Here is a 22,746-nt window from a genome sequence, read left to right on the forward strand (position 1 = left end):
TAATTTTTTACTCTTCCAAACAGGAGCTTATTTATGGTGTATTGACGTAGTGATATTTTATTTTTTCTTTCTGATTGTGATTAATTAGGAAAGCGAGTTTCCTAAATTATCACGGGAGAGGTCTGTTGTGGAAAAAATATAACCTGGCCCTTTACTTTTTAACTTTCAATCCTATTTCTAATCAGATTTAGTTCTAACAGCCTGACAACCCCTTTTGGCCTGGAAATTTACATGTCCGGACCTCCTGGAGTGGCTTGGAAGTCCCACGTTATGTTTCACACTAGGCAAGACATGTGAATTGAATTAATGCAAATGTTATGTACTGTCTCCTTCCTGAAACCACTGTTTCTTTGATGTCCCATTTGCTCCTTCTGTGTGTGTGTGGTCATGTGACCATCTGTGGCTGCTGTTGCTGTTGCTGCTACTGCTGCTACTGCTACTGTATAGAGTGTCATAATGGCGTGTGTGCCTGTACAGTTCGTTGAGCGTTGGTTGCCCAATGCCGCGCACACAAGTTAGTTCAATATTTTGGACAATATTCTGGCTCGGGTCTTTGAGTTTTGCTCAAACAGTGGACGCCTCGCACGGCGTGTCCAGCGTTTCTTGTATGATCCTCTGCTTCTCTGAACGAAGTGGCTCCAGTGTAGTTTTCTTCAGTTGTTTTGACGGGTAGACTGACTGAGAAGGAGGATGAACCCAGCGGCGCCGACAGGTCCACTCTGTGTAAAGAGAAAATTCTGCACACAGTAATTTGTTCTTTTTGTTGTTGTGTGTGTTATGTTGTAAGTGGAGGTGCGGATGTTTGTGTGTGTGTGTGTTATGTGGACAAGGATTTTCGCTCTCTCTTGTTCACATTATTACAGTTTCCCAAAACTATATTGCATACATTCAATATTTCATCAAATAATTATAAAAAATCCAAAAATCACAAATGTATTCAGTATCTCCTTTTTTAACATCAACTCAATATATCTCAAACTCATTCAAACAGTATCCAGCATCTTTTCTGCAGGGTCTACCACTGGCTACAGTTTTTTTGGTGGAATTATCACAAACAAAGGATCTTACGAAAAATACATAAACTTATAGAACTTAAACACAACAGTTTCGGTTTTAGGGTACACAATGCTTGAAGCTTGAAAACAATCTTATTTCCCCCCCTTTTTTTTTTTTTTTTTTTTAGAAGAAGAACGGCACATAGCAGATTTCTAACAGCGCACACAACGGGCTAAAACAAAATTACAAAAAAATCAATAAATAAAAATGTTAGAGTTAAAATTAAGATTCCAATCCAACTCGAATTAGGATTGGCGTCGTAATCTAGCACACAGCTCTAATATTTTGGAGTTACAGTTAGAATTAGAGCTTTGTTTAATCACAGTTTCAAACAAAGCGCTAACTCATTCACACAGCTCTAACTCAATCATTATTCGCACACAGCTCTATTTGTTGAAGTTACAGTTAGAATTAGAGCTTTGTTTAATAACAGAGTTTAAAACAAAGTGCTAATTCATTCACACAGCTCTAACTCAATCATTATATCTTTGTTTCTGAGTTACAGTTAGAATTAGAGCTTTGTTTAATCACAGTTTAAAACAAAGCCCTAACTCATCCACACAGCTCTAACCCAAAAATTTGTTTAAATACAAAATTTAAAAAATAAAAAATAAAAATGGAGTTGGACTCCGAAAACACGTTACCCGTTGTGGCTAGGTGGCTATCTTACAGATTATATTTGCACACAGTTCTTTTATTTTTTGAGTTACAGTTAAACTAGAAGACATGTTCTATTTAGAACATGTCTTTAAGCCATTCACACAGCTCAAACCCAATTGTCTTCATATATGTATCCTAGTTTTACAATTGAAATACAAAAATCAAAACAAAACAACTTACACACAAGGTCCTTTTCACCCAGCGCCGGAGTCCTTTCTCCAGGGCCCCTGTGATGCAGCCCTCACGTCTCAGAAGTGGAGGTACGAGGCTTAGGTGGCAAAATTGCTGAATCACACGGTCCCTGGAAATTGGAATTGCCGGTCGAGGGAGTTTGCCAACAACGCCAAATTGTGGTGGCAAAAATCTCTACTTAAGACAAAGAAGCAAGTTGTCTCGTTTCAAAAGTAAACTGTTTAATCTTGTGGCTGAATCAGAAAGAAACTCGTGTGGACTCGGCCATTCTCATAGAAGGCCGAGTCCACGCGTCTGTCTCTTGCCTGCTTCGCAAAATGTCTGTCTCCCAAATCCTTCCGTCCCACGTCTGTCCCCTGCCTTAAATCACAGATGGTCACATGACCACACACACACAGAAGGAGCAAATGGGACATCAAAGAAACAGTGGTTTCAGGAAGGAGACAGTACATAACATTTGCATTAATTCAATTCACATGTCTTGCCTAGTGTGAAACATAACGTGGGACTTCCAAGCCACTCCAGGGAGTCCGGACATGTAAATTTCCAGGCCAAAAGGGGTTGTCAGGCTGTTAGAACTAAATCTGATTAGAAATAGGATTGAAAGTTAAAAAGTAAAGGGCCAGATTATATTTTTTCCACAACATGTTTCAGGCATGTCCCACCAGGAAGAGGCCCCGAGGAAGACCCAGGACACGCTGGAGAGACTATGTCTCTCGGCTGGTCTGGGAACGCCTCGGGATCCCCCCGAAGGCGTTGGAGGAAGTGTCTGGGGAGAGGGAAGTCTGGGAGTCCCTGGTTAGACTGCTGCCCCGCGACCCGGCCCCGGATAAAGCGGTAGAAAATGGATGGATGGATGAACGACCACAGAATACACAGACGATGATGACACAGGATGTTTGGAGCGGTGGGGTTTATGTCCTGCACGAGGGCACTAGGATGACAGGAGGTGTAGCCCTTTTCCACAAGCACATCTCACCATGGATGATCCCAGGACAAGTACTGCGGGTTTCTGTGTGCGGCCCGGTGCCACACCAGCGCCTCCCCTGCGGGACCCCCCTGGAGCTCTCAAGAGACGACTGGAGGCCAACTGCGCAGAGCCTCCCAGCTCACGCCGAGCAGTCGGGCCCGGCATGTGGTGGGAGGATCCCCCCAAGCTCATGCATGCGCAGGGAGTTTTCTTGTTTTAGGAGACTTAAAAACGTGGCTACTCTGGATTCAGGATCCATCTGAAAAAAAGTCAAAATGTATTTATTTTTCTTTATGGACAGAATTCCAGAATGTTGGTTGTTGCAGGGGAAACATCTAGAAATGTATATACTGCAGTTCTACCTGAAACTGCAATCTTTGTTAACTGATGGACCAGTTAAGTTTTTCTACCATAAGCATCAGACGGGGAAAATACAATAGAAAGGGAACTATTGTTCAATATGGATGAGTTAGTATCAGGTTATTACCCGGATGATAAAATGAATAAATTCCCAACTCTTTCAAATAAAAGGAAACTACTGTAGATGTCTGAACACCTTTTATAACCTCTTATTTATACACATACAGCATAACGTATAAGGAGCCAATAATATGCAGTAATTTTGAGTTCTTTATTATTATATATATATTTATATTCTTTATTTCTTTTATTTTTGTTTCCACAGTTGACATGATTCATTGCAAGGACACTGAACTCTGGAAAAATGGATGAAATGTGTTTTTACTAAAGACTTCTAGCACCGGACAAAATTTATTTTGTCCGGTGTTGGTTTGGTTTGGTTTGGTTTGGTTTAAGTGTTGGTTTGGAATTTTATTAGGAATTATAGGCTTCAAAATAGTTAATTCCTAAATCAAAGTTGTAGGGATAAAATGACTTATGATACATCAGTATTTTGTTATCATACCTGTACAGCCATTTCAATGACCATGAGCAGTTTTTTAATCCCAATCGACATGCGTTGACCCGTCACTGCTTTTGCTATGCTGGCTCGCTCTCGGTCACTGAAACTGCCAAGCTCCTGAAGACAACATAAAACCAAGACATCAACACACACGGTTATATAGTTTTCACTTTTATCTATTCAGTCTTTATATTAGAAGTTCACATTATAAATACTGCAGTCAGATTTACCTCCAGGGCCTTGATGAGCTGCTCTCCTCTGGAGATGTTGGGGATGTGGATGGTTCTACTGAACGCGTCGAGCATCTCCATTTCCTGAAGAACATGTTTACGACTTGTTCTGCCAATTATCATCAGTTTATGACCCTGAAACAGATCAGAGAAAGACACATGGGTTTAAACACACGAGCTTTGACACTGGGAATGAGTCATGTGAGGCTCATTCTGCTTTCTGACCAGAAACTAAAACACTAAATTATAAAATAAACAACTTGTAACGCTGATGTATTCTTAGTTACAAAATCATTGCACATAATGGACAAGTGTTATCAGTAAAAGCTATATTAGATTTGAGCATGTTTACCTTGTGCCTGGAAACACACAGAAGACTTGTTTATTAAATGTAAAATGAAAATCTTACGTCTTGTTCTTTTAACCATTTTCTTCCTCATAATAGATTTTTATTTCATGAAACACACAAAAACAAACTTCATGCCAAAACGTGTAAGCGTTTACTTGTTTGTTGTAGCCAGATAAAAAAGTTCTGAGTATCTTTTTTTTAAATGACGAGTTGCAACCCCTAAATATCTTTAAGAATTGTTATCTTTTTTGCCTTTAGAACTCAAGCCTTAAGGACACGCGACCTTCACCCTATTACAACGGTACAAATAGTTTGTGTACCTTTGGTGCGGGTTTCTTCAGGAGTACCAGTAACGTCTGACGCACCAAGTTTGAAACACTTGGTCCAATGGGGAAATAGTCTAAAGAGGAAAAATACAAGTTTCAGTGACTTCAATCTGAAACGGGCAGACTGGTAATTGGTAGAAACGATTATTTACCCAGCAATAGTTCAATGTCATCCAAAACAACACAGCTGTGATTTGTATGCATCGTCAAAGATCTAAAACAAAGAGAAGATGGACCACTTAATTAGTTTAAAAAAAAAAGAAAATACACTCTAATTTTTGGAGAGCATTTTTACCTTTTTAATGGCTTGACATTTAGCGATCTCAGAATGTCCAATCATCTTGTCCGGGGAACAGATCTTTATAAAGGGGAACTCAGACTCCTCTGATATCTTCGCTGCCAGGGCAGTTTTACCACTGTTGGGTGGGCCTGTATAAGATAAACTACTAATAATTAAGAACATCTTTTTTATCTCCTCTAAATGTGTTTGACCAGCAGAGTAGTTGGACATTAAGTCTTGTGCTTTTGTGAAGTAAAGTTTGTGCGTTACCTTCCAAAAGCACAGACACTAGAGGAGTGCGGTCGCTGTTCTTTGTCTGCTGCACTAGCAGCTTCCCGTCCTCTAAGACCGCAGACACAAGATCTCCCCACACAATTATGCCATTCATGATGTAGCTCACGTAGTCTTCTTGGTTGGTTCCAAACTTCTGTTATATTCAAAATAACTGCAACAATGTTTGCCTTTACAGTTCTAGTTTGTTCTATAAATAAATGATGAGTGTATTTCACATGTATGAGAGTGCAGCAGTGTAACTTACAGGTTTGATGTTATTCTTCAGCGGGCTCATGAAGTCCGTCCTGCAGACCTGTAGATTCCATATCATGTCCATGTTCACCTCCACTGTGCTGCTCACCTAACAAACACAAGCAAGAAGAATGTCAACAAATCAGACTTACCTTGTATTAGTGACTGAACTCAGTGACTGTGGTTCATTAAATGATTCTGTCGTTTCAAACGTGTCAAGAGGAAACTGTGGTCCCTCGGGGAGAGGGACAGGAACAACATCACCACATTCAGACGTGTGTAAGGCTCTGTCCATCACATATCATCACCCTGCAATAAGAGTCCACAGGCCACAGCACTTTACAGAAGAGAACTTCACCGTATCTGTGTGTCCTGTGGAGCTGTGGATCTGGACCTACGCACTTGATAAAACACTTTACAGAGGACATACACGCCCCTCTGTTCTCCTGTCACCTGGGTGGCTCCTCAACCTGGCACAGGAGCCAGTGCCCACCAGGTGTGTGGCCCACGAATATAAATATATATATTTATTTATTTCAGGGAAAGTGCATACTAATAAACATCTCTGTAAATTTGCCAGAATTAGCCAAAAGCCTTTTTTTTCATTTGTAATCCCATGACAGCTGTTACAGTCGGCCTAAAACCTTGAATGAAAAAAAAAAGCAAGCATTTTACATAGAAATTAGAAATATATACACTATTTACATTATCAAACACAGACACATCAATCATCCATGTAGGAATTAGACAACAGTTTGACCTGTGGAGTTTCATTCATATCCAATAATGATAGGCATTGGGTCAGGTCAAATCAGGTTAATTTGGAATTAGGGCAACATTTATTTGACAAATCGATTAATCTAGCAAAAAAATATTTTGATGAATCAATTATTTTACATAGCAAAAGGTCAGGAAATTAGAGCTTTAACCAACTTTCATCCTGATTAATATATTTACGGACAAAACAGGTTTTTCAACAAAAAAAACTACATTCATGTCTCATTTTGATATAATGACAGCTCTGTCTGAGTCATAAAACATATTTTCTGAGCACATGGCATGTTTTGGAAGCAAGATCATGTCCAGATAAGAACATGGACATGGATTAACTTGTTTCAGCCCAACATGGGATAGATAGGAACAGGAGCCATCAATGTACACAATTATGAAGTTTAAAGGAATTGGGCGTCTATGAAAAGGAAGAAACAGGGTTTATAAGATAAGATAAGATATTCCTTTATTGTCCCACATGGGGAAATTTCATTGGTGCAACGCAGGTAGATACAGAGGTAGATACAGAAGAACAGATCACTTATAGGAAGTCTGAAAAACACTTTCATTAGAAGATCTCCTACAAAATAAAGAAAAACTCCCATAGACAAATAAATAAATAAATACCATTGCATGTGATGCCGACAGTAATTGCACATGAATATGTGTCACGACAGCACATAGATAGCACATGAATTTCACAGTAATTGCACATGAATTGCACATGAATTCCAACAGCAATTGCACATCAGTATTAGGTTAGGTCAGTATTGCGACGGTATAACGTGACGATCTCCGGATAAGACGACTGTTCTCCGCAGTTTCATCAGTTCTTCCTTTGTGGAAACGCGGTATGGCGCCGGCCGGGGGGCGGGGCCGGAGCCGGGGGGCGGGGCCGGAGCCTGGGGGCGGGGCCGGAGCCGGGGGGCGGGGCCGGGGGACTCAGAGCCAAAACACATCGCAACGACACGACGAAAACACTCAATCCAGCCGAATAAAGTCAAAACAAGTTAATTTAAAGCGATTCCAGTGCGTGTCCCGATCGTTCGTGAAGTTCCTCTTTCATATAAACGTGTACATAAACGTGTACAGACGACACGCCGTACTTTAGCGCGGCCGGAGGGCGCAGGGGGGGGCTGGTGGGCTCGCTCGGAGCTAGCTCACGTCACAACAACACAACGAACGCAACGAAAAACGCTCAAATCCAGCCGAAAAAAGTCAAAAACAGTTGAATTAAAAAACTATTCCAGCGCGTGTCCCTATCGTACAGTAAAATAGAAAAAAATATACTAACTATATTTACAAAATATAGGAGATAAAGCACAATAAGTGTGAGAAAGAAGAGAGAGCGTTTACACCGGGCTGCCAGCTGTACCAAAACCAGCGCCTTAAGACTTATCTGGGGTAAACAGACCATATTTCTCTTTAGTTCTTACCTGAACGTGCCTGCATGTGGCAATGGACGTTGCTGCTCTCACTAGACGCGCTAATTCAGCACCAGTGAAGTTTTTTGTTTCGACAGCCAACTCCTGGATGTCCACATCAGCTCCAAATCGGTTGTGCTGCCGCATCTTTGCCGTTTGGATGTGAAGGACCTGAACACGGCCGTTCTCATCGGGTAATCCTGCATGTGACAGAATAATTAGACTGGCTCTCTTTTACTCCTCTGTTAGATTTAGGTTGTTTGTGGATTAGTGGTCTGAGCACTGCATCACGTTCATACCAATTTCCATCTTCACCTCCAGCCTCCCAGGTCGGAGCAGGGCCTCGTCTATCAGGTCAGGCCTGTTGGTCATTCCTGTGGGAAAGATTTTGAGAGATAGTGAGGGGAGCAGATGTTCAGACATTTCACTCTTTCTATATATTACACATATGGCCTTTTTTAAACATGAACGTGACAGAAAAAGAGTCAAATTTCTTCTTCCAAAGCCTGAACTCTGTTCCAAACAACACACTTTTACAGACAGAGTACACTGTAGTCTAGGGCTGAAACAAGTTAATTGATTAATCGCAACTAATCGATTATTGAGATAAACTTATAACTTGGAAATAAAATAAGTGATTTCTGAACTATACGTAGACTGAAAAAGATGCCATGTGAGGAGATAAGAAGTTTTATGATAATAAATCAAAAATATAGCCGCAAGCGGCAATGATCGGCCCTCGCCACGCCGCCACCACACCGCCGCCACGCCGCAAGAGGAGGGGGCGCTAACGCGCCCCAATTGTCCTTTTATTACGCCTACTGCTGAATCTGTGACGCTGTCACATCTTCTCCCCTTTGTTTTACCATCAAAAAGCAATTTTATTTTGAATTCTTGGCAAAATGTGCAGCTTTGCCGCACAGACACCGTGACTCTTTGAATAAAAATGTGGATAACTTTTGATGGTCCACCCCTGAAGATGAGTCTCACCAAATTTCACGTTAATAGGGCTAACGCCCTGGGAGGAGTTGGTGAAAGTCTAAAGTGTAAACATGTTCTGGCGATTTCCCCATTGGAATAACATGGGAGGTTTCGGTACAGCAAAGCCGTAACAATTATGACATGGGTCTCATTGACTTTTTTGATGGGGATGCCAAAATTGAGTTTTGTGTCAAATTTCAGATAATTTCGCAAAACTAAACATTTAACCTCCATATAAAATCTGTAGGGGGCGCTGTGGCGCCAAATTAATTAATTTCACTTCAAGTAGGTTTAGGGCAAAGAGTTTAACAACTGATTGTAATTTGACGCAATTCGGACTTTATCTGCACAAACGGCAGAAATGTTAAATTTGGGAGATTTCTGAAATTCTAGCTAAAGTTTGCGGCTTCGCCGCTCAGAGACCGTGACAGGTATCAATGTAATTTGAATAACTTTTGATGTCCCACTCCTCAGTAGCATTTTCACCAAATTTCAGCTTTTTAGAGCCAACGCCCTGGGAGGAGTTCGTAAAAGTACGACGTTTGGAAAAACTCCCGAGTCATGCTTAGCCATTTTTGAACCAATATGGCCGGCATTTGGTTGGGTGAACGGCGTTGCCGTAATAATATTTTTTACTTCTCTTGTCACCATCTACCTCTGCGCCAAATTTCATGATTCTACAATCAGATTTTTTTGGGGTAATTTCCTATCTCAATGCATTTTTGGTACATTTGGGGGCGCTGATGCGCCAATTTTTTTATTTTAGAAAAGGGAAATAGCCAGAATGTAGAGAGGCACGATTTTTAGAGGTGTGCAAATTTTTGTGACTTTTCGTCAATGTTCACTGGGTGAAAAATAGGGGGGTTGGTCCCGAGAAGAAAGAAAGAAGAAGAAGAAATAATAATATTCTGAAGCGAAAACAATGTTTCCCATTTTTCAAATATCATAAACTATACATTTTCGGAAAGCGCTCGCGCTTTCCTACCTCATGGTGTGGGTCCCTGGTCACTGACGGGTACTTTCGTTAATTTTGAGTGGGCTCCGCCCACTTTGTGTTTTTGGCCCTCTAAACAGTAATAATGTTAAATTTTTGCATTACATGCTTATATGCACGGAACATGCAAGAGATGGGGAACATATTCGTGAGCTACTTAGCGTAAATGAGTGCTTTATATGGGTGTTCGTTTAGTGCGCACTTTTGCACGGGCTTTGCCCGTTTACAACGGTAATGTTCCATTTTCCTACTACTAATTAGTATGCACGGGGCGTGCGTGAGTGAAGGAGTGCGTTAGTGAGTGTTTGGAAGTACGCTCGATTTCGTGCGCACTGCACGAACGGCACGGCCTAACGAGATTAATAGGCCTCTCGCCAGCTTGTGGCGCTCGGGCCTAATAACATTTAGTTAGGCCCGAGCGCCACAAGCTAGCGAGAGGCCTATTAATTCCGTAAGGCCGTAGGAAAATGGAACATTACTGTTGTAAACGGGCGATGCCCGTGCAAAAGTGCGCACTAAACGAGCGCTTTACATATAAAGCACTTATAAAGCAAACCAGCACTTTACATATAAAGCACTTGTTTGCGCTAAGTAGCTCACGGATATGTTCCCCATCTCTTGCATGTTCCGTGCATATAAGCATGTAATGCAAAAAAAATAACATTATTACTGTATAGAGGGCCAAAAACACAAAGTGGGCGGAGCCCACTCAAAATTAACGAAAGTACCCTTCAGTGACCAGGGACCCACACCATGAGGTAGCCGAAAATGTATAGTTTATGAGATTTGAAAAATGGGAAACATTGTTTTCGCATCGGAATATTCTTCTTCTTTCTTTCTTCTCGGGACCAACCCTCCTATTTTTCACCCAGTGAACATTGACGAAAAGTCAAAAAAATTTGCACACCTCTAAAAATCGTGCCTCTCTACATTCTGGCTATCTCTCTTTTCTAAAATTTAAAAAAATTGCGCGTCAGTGCCCCCAAATGTACCAAAAATGCATTGAGAAATAGGAAATGACCCCAAAAAAATCTGATCGTAGAATCATGAAATTTGGCGCAGAGGTAGATGGTGACAAGAGAAGTAAAAAATATTATTACGGCAACGCCGTCCGCCCAACCAAATGTCGGCCATATTGCTTCAAAAATGGCTAAGCATGACTCGGGAGTTTTTCCAAACGTCGTACTTTTACGAACTCGTCCCAGGGCGTTTGCCCTAAAAAGCTGAAATTTTGTGAAAATGCTACTGAGGAGTGGGACATCATTGATACCTGTCACGGTCTCTGAGCGGCGAAGCCGCAAACTGCAGCTAGAATTTCAGAAATTTCACAAATTTTAAATTTCCTGCTGTTTGCCCAGATAAAGTTGCGTCAAATTAGAATCAGTTGTTAAACTCTTTGCCCTAAACCTACTTGAAGTGAAATAAATTAATTTGGCGCCACAGCGCCCCCTACAGATTTTATATGGAGGTTAAATGTTTAGTTTTGCGAAATTATATGAAATTTGACACACAACTCAATTTTGGCATCCCGATCAAAAAAGTCAATGAGACCCATGTCATAATTGTTATGGCTTTGCCGTAGCGATGACCAAAACCTCCCATGTTATTCCAATGGGGAAATCGCCAGAACATGTTTACACTTTATACTTTCACAAACTCCTCCCAGGGCGTTAGCCCTATTAACCTGAAATTTGGTGAGACTCATCTTCAAGGGTAAAAGTTTTCCACATTTTTATTCAAACAGTCACGGTGTCTGTGCAGCAAAGCTGCACATTTTGCCAAGAATTCAAAATAAAATTGCTTTTTGAATGGTAAAACAAAGGGGAGATTCAGCAGTAGGCGTAATAAAAGGACAATTGGGGCGCGTTAGCGCCCCCTCCTCTTGCGGCGTGGCTGCGACTTGGCGAGGGCCGATCATTGCCGCTTGCGGCTATATTTTTGATTGTAATTGTAATGACCTAAAAATAACACATTTAGAGACTTCAATCTAAACTAATCTAATTGATTAATCACAAGAATAATCGCTTGAGTAATCGATGAGTAAAATAATCATTAATTGCAGCATTACTGCAGCTCTCGATACAAAACACTGAGAATTAAAGTTTGACCTTGACCCTGATGAGAGATGACTGAATCTTTATCTCGAGTTCAAATTTAATAAATTGCAGATAACAAATAAATACATTATTACATGTCTGGCAAAAAAATGAATACATAATGACACTTTATGTACAGTGTGTGGGTTCATACCAATAACAAGGATGTTGTTGAGCTGTTCCACTCCATCAATCTTCGACAGCAGCTGATTGACGACAGTGTCATTGATCCCCGTGCTGTGGGCCATGTTGCCACGCTGCTTACAGATGGCGTCGATCTCGTCAAATATTATGATGTGGAGGCCGCTGTTGGCACCGAGTTGTTGGACACACAGAGGGTTTGACATTTTAATCAGATTTTAGATTTGCCTATTCATTTATACAACATATATCTCCCATTCTGAGCTGAAAAGAAGTTACAAAACGCTTCTCCGGCCCTGACTTCATTATCAACAGGGGGCATAAATGACAGAGCAGAGGGTTGGGGCTGTTATCGCTGCATCTTTCGCCCTGTTAGTGCGACACGCAGCATTTAAAGCAGGTGTGGAGCTGTGTGTCTGGATTCAGTGTGTGCCATGTTCAGGAGGAGGTCAGAGCAGTCAGCCCCTCATTAGGTGGTGTAGAGTGAGCCTCCACTGACCGTCGTGCTGGGAATCAATGTAGAAACTGGTCATCCACACACATTTATCCAAAGTTATTACAGCTGCATCTGGCTACAGAGCAGCTTAGTCAAAGAAATTAGTTTTTGAAATGTTTTAAAATTTGTTTTAATTTAGGTTTTGTAATGAGATTATCCAGATTGACAAAAACACAGGAAATTTAGTTCTAATATAATCTGCTCAAGTTTGAATCTGAAACACGAGAAAACAAAAAATGTAGAGGTCTCTGTGCAGTTTTTAGGGATAAAATAGTTACCCACAGGTTGTCCTTTGGGGTGTTTTCATCATTTGAGCATATGTCCTTTAAAATGGAGCTAAAACAGTCTACAGCCATTCTCTTCATTGTTTTATGCAAGCCTCCTCAGCACTGCCAAAGTTTTATTGATGATTTTACTGAGACGCTTTCATTTGTATGCACAGACTTTGATGTTTTGGTCATTACAGGCGATTTCAATGTTCATGTTGATCATAAGATCTTGTTGCTGTCCTTTGGTCTTACTCAGCATGTGAGTGGCCCCACCCACAGCAGAGGGCGCACTCTAGATCTTCTAATTACAAAGGGTGTTAATCGATATTCCTCTGTCTTCTTTGACCTGTCTGTTTTTCACAAACCACCGGCAGTTGTTCGGAGGAGACACATAACTGCACTGTTTATGGAAATTATAAATTTCATGTTCATGTTTCATGTTCTAATGTAAATGATTTGTTGAACTCTGTTACATCTAGTGTTTTGAATGTTCTGGACACAATTACCCCTATGAAGGCAAAAATGGTTAAAAATAAGCAGAAGGCGCCAAGGAGAATTTATGAAGGGAGTGCCGCTGGGCTGAACGGAAAGGGCGCAAGTCAAAACTCCAGGTTCAAAAAGAGATTTACAGAGAGAAATTGTACATGTGCAACCTAATTTTATGTAGAACTATGTTGTTGTTGTTGTTGTTGTTGTTGTTGTTGTTGTTGTGTTGCTTTAAAAAAAAGGAGAGAGAGAGAGAAAAGAGAGAAAAAGAAAGAGGAAGAGAGGGATGGATATTTGTTGGATTTATATATTTTATCTTACTAATGTATCATGTATATTATGCTTGAACAGTGTGTGAGCTGTTTGCAGACGGAGCAGTTTCTCATGAAAGACGAAAACAAATGGAAATTCCTTACTCGCTTTGCAACGACAGGACTAACTAACTTGTTAACTTCACTACCAACTGTCTATGTCAACAGTTTAAAGTGCTGAAATGTATTAAAAGCGTGGGCCAGCTGTCCTGTATGTGACCTGTACCTGTGACCTTTTCCACTTTGGAGCAGTTGGTTAATGTGTAACTAGGGTATGGTCCTTAATAAAAGGGAGGTTGGACGGAGGAGACTGGCAGAGCGCTCAGAGTGGTGGGCTGTCCAGTGTGTGAACTGGAGGCTTGTTCCTCTGTCGTTTCTCCCCCGTATTCCACGGGTTAAAGATATGGATGGTCAAAACGTCTTATTTCTTGTAACGTTGTCTTATGAATACTATAAGTTCCACAATGCAAATGTCGGTGTAATCCCTCATTTGTCCACGAGTGTTCTATTGTAGAAAAAGATTCAGTTGTAGTCATCTGGACTATATGATGTTTCATCATTCTCAATCTGCGAATCAAGACCGGGAACTCAGATATATATCCTTCTCTGGGTTGGCCCTGCCCACCAGGCGAGACCTCCTGACACCTAACATCTAATCATTTTAAAAAGAAAACCTGAGTCCAGATGACTACAATCGAATATTTTTCTACCACAACGCAAAAAATAACCCTAAAAACCACCTGGACACTTAGAGCTAACTCACCTTGCACCTGTAACTGACAAAATTGTCCAGGAGATCATAACCAGTCTGAGTTCATCTACATAGTGCCTCGATGTGTTACCCACCAGATTTCTAGTCAGTGCTGAACAGTTTGTTAGCGCCACTCACTAAGTGACTCATGTCACTTTAATCTGGAACATTCCCAAGAACTTTGAAAACAGTATTCATAAAGCCTCTCCTAAAGATGAGCAGTCTTGATGCTGTACTGAGTAATTATCGCCCTATTTCTAATCTGCCATTTTCCAAGTCCTTGAAAAATTGTTTACCAACACTTCACGGATTTCCTCTTAATAAACAACTCATTTGATGTTTTCCAGTCAGGTTTTAGACCTGATGCGGCACTGAGACTTCAAGGTGACAAATTACATACACCTGAACACTGAAACGGGCAAAGCCTCTTAATTCTGTTCTGATCTGAGTGGTGCTTTTGACACTGTCTATCATGGGATCCTCTTACAGAGACTGGAGGACTGGGTGGGCATCACTGGCACTGCCCTAAATTGGTTATGATCCTATCTGAAAAACAGGAAGTACTGTAAATGTGTCTCAGACCATCCATCCATCTTCTTCCGCTTATCTGGGGCCGGGTCGCGGAGGCAGCAGTCTAAGCAGAGACTCCCAGACTTCCCTCTCCCCAGACACTTCATCCAACTCCTCCGGGGGGATCCTGAGGCGTTCACAGGCCAGCCGAGAGACATCGTCCCTCCAACGTGTCCTGGGTCTTCCACGGGGCCTCTTCCCGGTGGGACATGTCCGAAACACCTCCCCAGGGAGGCGTCCAGGAGGCATCCAAAACAGATGGCCGAGCCACCTCAGCTAGCGCCTCTCGTACTCCAAGCTCCCCCCTTGTGACTGAGCTTCTCACGCCTATCTCCAAGGGAGCACCCAGCCACCTGGCGGAGGAAACTCATTTTGACCGCTTGTATCCGCGATCTTGTCCTTTTGGTCATTACCCAAAGCTCATGAACATAGGTGAGGGTAGGAATGTAGATTGACCAGTAAATCAGCTCCTTCTTCACAGTCCAATGCAGCGACTGTCAATCTCACGTTCCATCCTTCGGTCGAAAGCCTTCTCCAGATCCACAAAGCACACGTGGATTGGTTGGGCAAACTTGATGGGCAAACCCATGAACCCTTGAGCACCCGATGGGAGAGTTTAGAGCTGGTCCAGTGTTCCACGACCACGACAAAAAACACTCTGCTCCTCCTGAATCCCAGGTTCAACTATCGGTCGGGTTCTCCTCTCTAGTACCCTGGACTAGACCTTACCGGGGAGGCTGAGGAGTGTGATCCCTCTGTAGTTGGAACACACCCTCCGGTCCGCCTTCTTGAACAGAGGGACCACCACCCCGGTCTGCCAGTCCAGAGGCAGAGTCCCGACCGCCGCGCGATGTTGCTGAGACGTGTCAGCCAAGACAGTCCTACAACATCCAGAGACTTTAGGTACTCAGGCCGGATCTCATCCACCCCCGGAGCACTGCCACTGAGAAGTTTGAACAACCTCAGTAACTTCAGCTTGGGTAATGGACAAGTCAGCCTCTGAGTCCCCGGTCTCTTCTTCCTCTTCGGGATTAAGGAGGTGAGGTATATTAAACTAAAGGAATGTGGTTTCTGCTCATTGGGACATCAATCCAGAGTTGAATCAAATGGAACAATCCATTTTGCGGGGTAAAATTCAGAAAGGCTTGCCGATACCAGTAAGAAATAAACTGGCAGAAGTGGTTGGCCTTGGAAGCATGACAAATAGTGTTTACTCAGACCACATAGCTCACCAAGTGGAGCTATATCAGAAAAAGAAAGAAGATCAAAGAGAGCAAGATCAAGAAGTGCTTTGAAAACTGAATAAAGAGGAATGATGAACAACGATTCATAAGATTATGGTTGATGAAAGACTTCTCATGGAACTAAAACGGAGTCTACAATTTTTCAAGCGAATTCTGAAAGAAAATCTGGTTGAAATTGAACAAGAATCTAAAAAGTGAAATCATTCAAGATGTGGATGACATCATCATTATTCACAGAATGAGGAAATGTGCCGTACAGACTCTATCAAATTGTTACAGAAACTATTGGAAAAGGGAGACAATGACTTAAGAAGAAGTTACAATACTGCCAGAAGAAATGAATAAAAAATAAATAGCAATAGCTAAATGTGCTACACATAAATGAGGTATCAAAGGTCACACAAGGCAACAGAACAGCCGAAGAAGCTGCAAAACATGTGAAAAGGCAGTGAAGAGAAGTCACATACGAAGTGAATTTGAAAAAAAAGATGACACTTTGACGATCACCGGGTTCGGGGGTTGCCGCCGCGACAGGCACCGGAGACCTTGCGACCATAGCTCCGAGTAGCCGCATCGACAATGGAGGTAGAGAACATGGTCCACTCTGACTCAATGTCCCCAGCCTCTCCCGGGACATGGGAGAAGCTCTCCCGGAGGTGCGAGTTGAATAGCCTATTGACAGAGGGCTCCGCAAGATGTTCCCAACAGACCCTCACAATGCGCTAGGGTCTGCCAAGTCTGTCCAGCGGATCCAACTCACCACCAGGTGGTGATCAGTTGACAGCTCTGCCCCTCTCTTCACAGAGGTCAGGTGACACGACAACAAAGTCGATCATTGATCTCCGGCCTAGGGTGTGTCCTGGTGCCACGTACACTGATGGACACCTTTGTGCTTGAACATGGTGTTTGTTATGGACAATCCGTGGCTAGCACAGAAGTCCAAGAACTGAACACCGCTCGGATTCAGATCGGGGAAGCCGTTCTTCCCGATCACCCCTCTCCAGGTGTCACTGTCATTGCCCACGTGGGCATTGAAGTCCCCTAGTAGAACAACAGAGTCCCTGGTCGGTGCACTGTCCAGTACACCTCCCAAGGACTCCAAGAAGGCCGGGTACTCTGCAGTGCTGTTTGGCCCGTAGGCCGCCACAACAATGAGAGACCTGTCCCCCACACAAAGGCGACTTCTCCCCCATACGGATCCTCCTGCAGGTGGTGGGCCCACGGGAGGGCGGCCCCACGTCGCTCGTTCAGGCTGTGCCTGGCCGGGCCACCAGACGCTCGCCGTCGAGCACCCACCCCAGGCCTGACTCCAGGATGGGGCCCTGGTAACGCGGGGCGACGTAACTGGCCTTGTTGTAGTACTCATCATAAAGGGCTTCTGAACAGCTCTTTGTCTGACCCATCACCAAGGACCTGTTTGCCTTGGAAGACCCTACCAGGGGCTTAAAGCCACAGTCAACATAGCTCCTGGGATCATTCGGGCGCTCAAACCCCTCCACCACGTTAAGGTGTTGGTTCAAGGAGAAGACCAGTGTCTCAGACCACATGCCCCTAATCTGTGGGGTGCCCCAAATGTCAATCCTGGGACCCCTTCTGTTCAACCTCTACATGCTGCCGTTAGGTCAATTGATACGCAGACAAATTCACACAACACTCAAATCTATGTTTCACTGATGACAAGTAAATATGGACCAGTGGATTCACTCTGTAGCTGTATCCAACAGATCAGTGTGTGGATGCAAACAACTTTCTCCAGCTGAACTCAGACAAGACTGAAATCATCGTCTTTGGCCCACATAAACAAAGAGAAGCACTTTGAATTGCCTTGTGTACAAATTGGGCTGTTCAAATAAACTTACCTTACCTTGCCCACCTAGTGTCATTATTTTTTTTGTTTTATGTATTTATTTAATCAGATCTTTTAGAGAAAATAAGAACACTGGCACTATTGGACAAGTAGAACTAAACAAGCACAAGAGATCTATAAAAAAATGTGTCCACTCACTCATTTTTGTTCCTCTTCTGCTTCTGCAAACAGTTTGCGGACATTGGCCTCCGACTGTCCCAGGTACTTGTTGAAGATTTCGGGGCCGTTGACAATCTTGGGCTCTCGAGCGTTGAGCATTTTACCGATCTGCCGCGCCATGAGTGTTTTACCACAGCTGGGGGGCCCATACAGCAGGATGCCCTTTACATGCTTGCCACCTGGAGACAAATAATGCTTCTTTATTACTACGCGAGCCCATAACACAAGCACAAAATTTACCCAAAGCAAAAAACACCAGCATTTATTAACTTTCTTTTGGACACATAAACATAAACCACAGACTAAGACAAGAAACAATCCTCGAGCTCCCAGGTTTACTGTCAGTCTTGTCACTGGCCTTTTGCACCTGTTTAATGACATTTAGCCAAGCTAATTGAGAGGAGACAGATAACCATCTGAACTGCCATTTGGGCCTGACGAAGGAGAAGTATCCAGCCGACAGGTGTGTGTGGGAAAAGAAAACTAACTGCTGCAGGTAAAGAAGTGAAAGTTATTAAATGAAGCTTAGTTTCCCAAAACGGAGAACTTACACTGTTCACAAAGAAGACACAAACTATAAAGCTCTTGTGCAGCAGTCCTGGTGGAGCTGTGTGAACATGGAGCTGTGCGAACATTACCCCAATTTTGTGGGATATACTCTAGTTAAATTCCAAAAGCTAAGGGTAAGTAAAAGGTAAGTCATTTCATTTTACATACACCCATCATCTTATACGTTTCCATATTTTTGTAAGTGATTCATAATAAAGTGTGTACATGCAAAATCTTAACCATAACCTTAATCATTATACTATAACCAACCTTTTTTTTTATTATTATATTTTTTTATAAATTCAGGGCCCTAATGATACTGCACCTTAGCCTTCCTCTGTGGGCCCACAGTGCCACGACGCAGTACTCATTTGTATGAGAAACACATGAGAAACACATGAGATGACAGAGTGAGAAGTCACTACACTTTGGGGCGGGGCCGTTTTGTTCATTGATGAAGCCAGTTGTAACTTTCCCTTTAGCCTGATGCACAATCACAGCAGAGATCTCATTACAGTTGGCAGCTGGTCAGTGCCACAGGCTGCTCTTGCTGTATGAGCAAAGGTCAAAGGGCATTTCAAACTCTGCTGGAAACCGCCACGGGCCCCAAGGAGCAAGTTAGCTTTAAATTATCAGAGCAAATCACTATTGTTTAAAGGCGATCAAATGTCCCCTACAACAATATCTGTCTCCATGGTGTGGAGTTTTATATGGATAAAACCTCCTAAACTTCTAATTTCGACCTCTACAAACTAATATCTCAACCTATTCTCAATTGTTTATGTAACTGGACATCTTTAAAAATGTAAAATTCACTGTGAAGTAAATCTTGATTTTTCAAGAAGACACATTATGGGAAATCAATGTTCATGAGTTGTTAACCTTGTTGAGAGTGTTCCCTCATCATTTGCTTACTCAAAGTTGTATTTTGATCGATTCATGCATGTTTAAGTAATCCTGTGATGAGGTGGAGGTATGAGTTATCACAAATTCTAAGTTTTCACCCACCATCTATCTCTGTCCACTTTTATGTACTTCCTTGTGATCATTTAAAACATTCAGACAGGTTGAAAAACGTAACATGGACATTTGTCAACAATAAAACAGGAAGCCAACAGACCTGTTTCTATTATTAACCCTGGACAGTGGCCAACTCGTCGCAGGGCCAACAGACATAGACACAGACACACAGATAACCAGTCACTCTCACTTCACTCTCACATTCATTCACTAGGGCCAATTTAGAGTTGCCAATTTTACCTAACACATACATGTCTTTGGATGGTGGGAGGAAGCCAGAGGACCCAGAGAGAACCCACGGTAACACGGGGAGGACATGCAGACTCCACCCAGTGAAATCATGTGATGTTGGTCTGGTCCAGGAATCGAACCCATCATCTCCTTCTTGGGAGGCAAGAGCGCTAACCACCGTGTAAACATAAAAGAATAAAACAAAACAAAAACTCACCCATTTGTTCTACAATCTCTGGAGGAAAGACACGGGAGGCAAACGCTCTACGAAAAATGTCTGAAAACTCCTTGTCCAGTCCTCCGATTCCCATCTCCTCAAAGTTCCAGTCTGGGCTGATAATAGACTGTCGAGATTCACGCGTCTTTGATCTACCTGAAAACACAAACACAACTCATTTAGAAAGTAAGCTAGTTTAACTTATTTTTTTAAAACACCCATTGCTCCTAAAATCATATGAGACAAATAAAGTGTTTGTTGAATTACTGGTTCAGTCCAAAGTAAAAAGAATAAAATGCCCCCTGTTGTGGTAATCGTGAAGTACTACAGTAAATAAAGCTCACGTTCATAGAGACAAGCGTTCAATCTCAAATTCATTCACAATGGAAACTGTGCCAAACTTAATAATTCTTGACTCAAATTATTTTTTCATTTTTTTAAAACAGCTCAACAATGAATTAAAGTGTTAACAATGAACTCAACAGTAAGTGTTATTGAAGAGGCTTCCGACTTCTCAAAAATCACCTGACTGTTTCCAACCAACAAACCAATGTCGATCTAATTAAAAAGCAAACCATTAATGACAACACATTTAGGCCTGTTCATGTTAAATCCAAACTATATTTGTAATCTAAAATCTTTAAAGGTCCCATAACATGCAAAATCGACTTTTCAGAGCTTTTAATCTTCTTACATTGCTATTTGTGCTTCATATATGTACCCAACGTGTTTTTTTGATTGATTCCCGCAGTTTTTAGCTATATTACAGACTATCTCCTTTCAGCGAATCTCCAAACTGACGGGGGGTGTCTACAAGACCGCGTCATAACCCCAGGCACGTCACCATCACCCCTTCGCAAGGGTGGGGGCGAATATCAAACCAAGCCGTTTGCATTTCCGGGTTGGTGAGGGGGTCCAAGGTCTGGGTGATATTTCTTAACTATTATGTTAAGGGTGTTGCACAACCCTTATTATCATCAATTATACACTTAGGATAGACTACGAAACGTGAAAAAAGCATGTTATGGCACCTTTAACACAAGAAGAAATATTAGAAATTCATACTTTTTTCATGTCGTCTGAAGCTTTATTTCCTTTGAACATACTCGGGTCCGTTGTCTCCATATCCTTCACGATTAGGCTAAACAGCTTGTCACAATAACTAAACGTCAACTATAGAAAAACACAGTTAAATAAAGCAAAAACTTTTAAACAATAATGTAACACAGAGGTTTTGCGTTTCTTTCTTGGTGATAGTAAATGGACAGATACCTGCTGGCCGACGCTGAAGGCCTTGTTGTTGAAGTGTTGGATAAATTTGTTGTTCATTTTGTCGGTGTTATGATCTGCTTTATTCTTTTGCAGGAAGTCGATTTCCATGGTCATCGTGCTTATACACTGTTTGGACTTGTCGAACCTGTAGTTTGCCACTAGAAAGACATAAAACAACATAAGTAAAAAGCTGTAACATGCTTTTCTATTGGTTTAATCTTAACAGAGACTGGAGGGCTAGTAACTATATAGTCATGTTTTTTTTTTCAGGCAAATTATTCCTTTTTGTTTAGATTTTTTTCTTTTCTTTCAAGAGACATAATATGTAGATTTTAATTACTTAATAGTGAGGGTGGACCATTGTTATTGTTTGAAACCCATTACTTATTTAATTCTACTTAGATGTTTTCCGTGTATCTTGTCGTTAAATGTTGTATATTTATATTGGCTAACTTATCATCTTGTTTCTGATGTTATGAATGGATTAGCATGTAATGTAGTCAATCCTAAGAAAACGAATCACACACACACATATATGCAGTACAGACCAAAAGTTTGGACACACAGAGTGAAGGCAAAAGGGCCAACAAGTGCTAAGCGTCTCTGGGAATTCCTTCAAGACTGAAACTACCTCTTGAAGCTCATCAAGAGAGTGCCAAGAGTGTGCGAAGCAGTAATCAAAGCTAAAGGTGGTCACTTTGAAGAACCTAGAATATAATATTTTCAGTTGTTTCAGTATATAATTCCACATGTGTTAATTCAAAGTTTTGATGCCTTCAGTGTGAATCTACAATTTTCATTGTTATGAAAATAAAGAAAACTCTTTGAATGAGAAGGTGTGTCCAAAATGTTGGTCTGTACTGTATGTGTGTGTGTGTGTATATACACTAAATATATATGTGTATATAATTTCTCATTAAAAAAATGCTACAAGAATTAAAAAAGTGATTGGACGGTATAAGGTGATATTTCAGCACTTTTGTGATTGATTATAAACACGTTAAATTGATCTGATAATTAGATCTCCACTAACACATTTAAAGGCACATTTTGACACATTTTTGTGACTGTGATTGAAATTAGGATAATCAAAAATGTAGTGATGAGTAATGAGAAATTCATACATTTTTGTTATCATGGCCCATCCCTATTTTTGAGTAAATAATTGATCAACAAAAGAGTAAAATACATTTGTAACAGAGATGAAATCAACAATTTATTTTTTGTCTGTAAAGATATTTAAGAACAGTAAAAACAGTAAACAGTACAAATATACTAAAAAATACTAACTTGAGCTTCAAAATTGAAATGAGATAAAAATCATCATTATCCAAATTTGTCAACAATCAAAGCCTTAAGAAAAATAACTACTGTAATGTTGTCTAGT

General features: G+C 41.5%; 1 pseudogene; it reads right to left on the reverse strand.

Moving 5' to 3' along the window:
* Positions 1–3,017: 3,017 nt before the first annotated feature.
* The window catches only part of LOC140369509 (vesicle-fusing ATPase-like), a 32,938-nt pseudogene continuing 13,209 nt past the window's right edge, over positions 3,018–22,746 (reverse strand).

Source organism: Eucyclogobius newberryi, unplaced genomic scaffold (genome assembly GCF_026437365.1).
Source record: "Eucyclogobius newberryi isolate DKJ021-1_F unplaced genomic scaffold, fEucNew1.0.hap1 SCAF_20, whole genome shotgun sequence".
Taxonomy (NCBI): domain Eukaryota; kingdom Metazoa; phylum Chordata; class Actinopteri; order Gobiiformes; family Gobiidae; genus Eucyclogobius; species Eucyclogobius newberryi.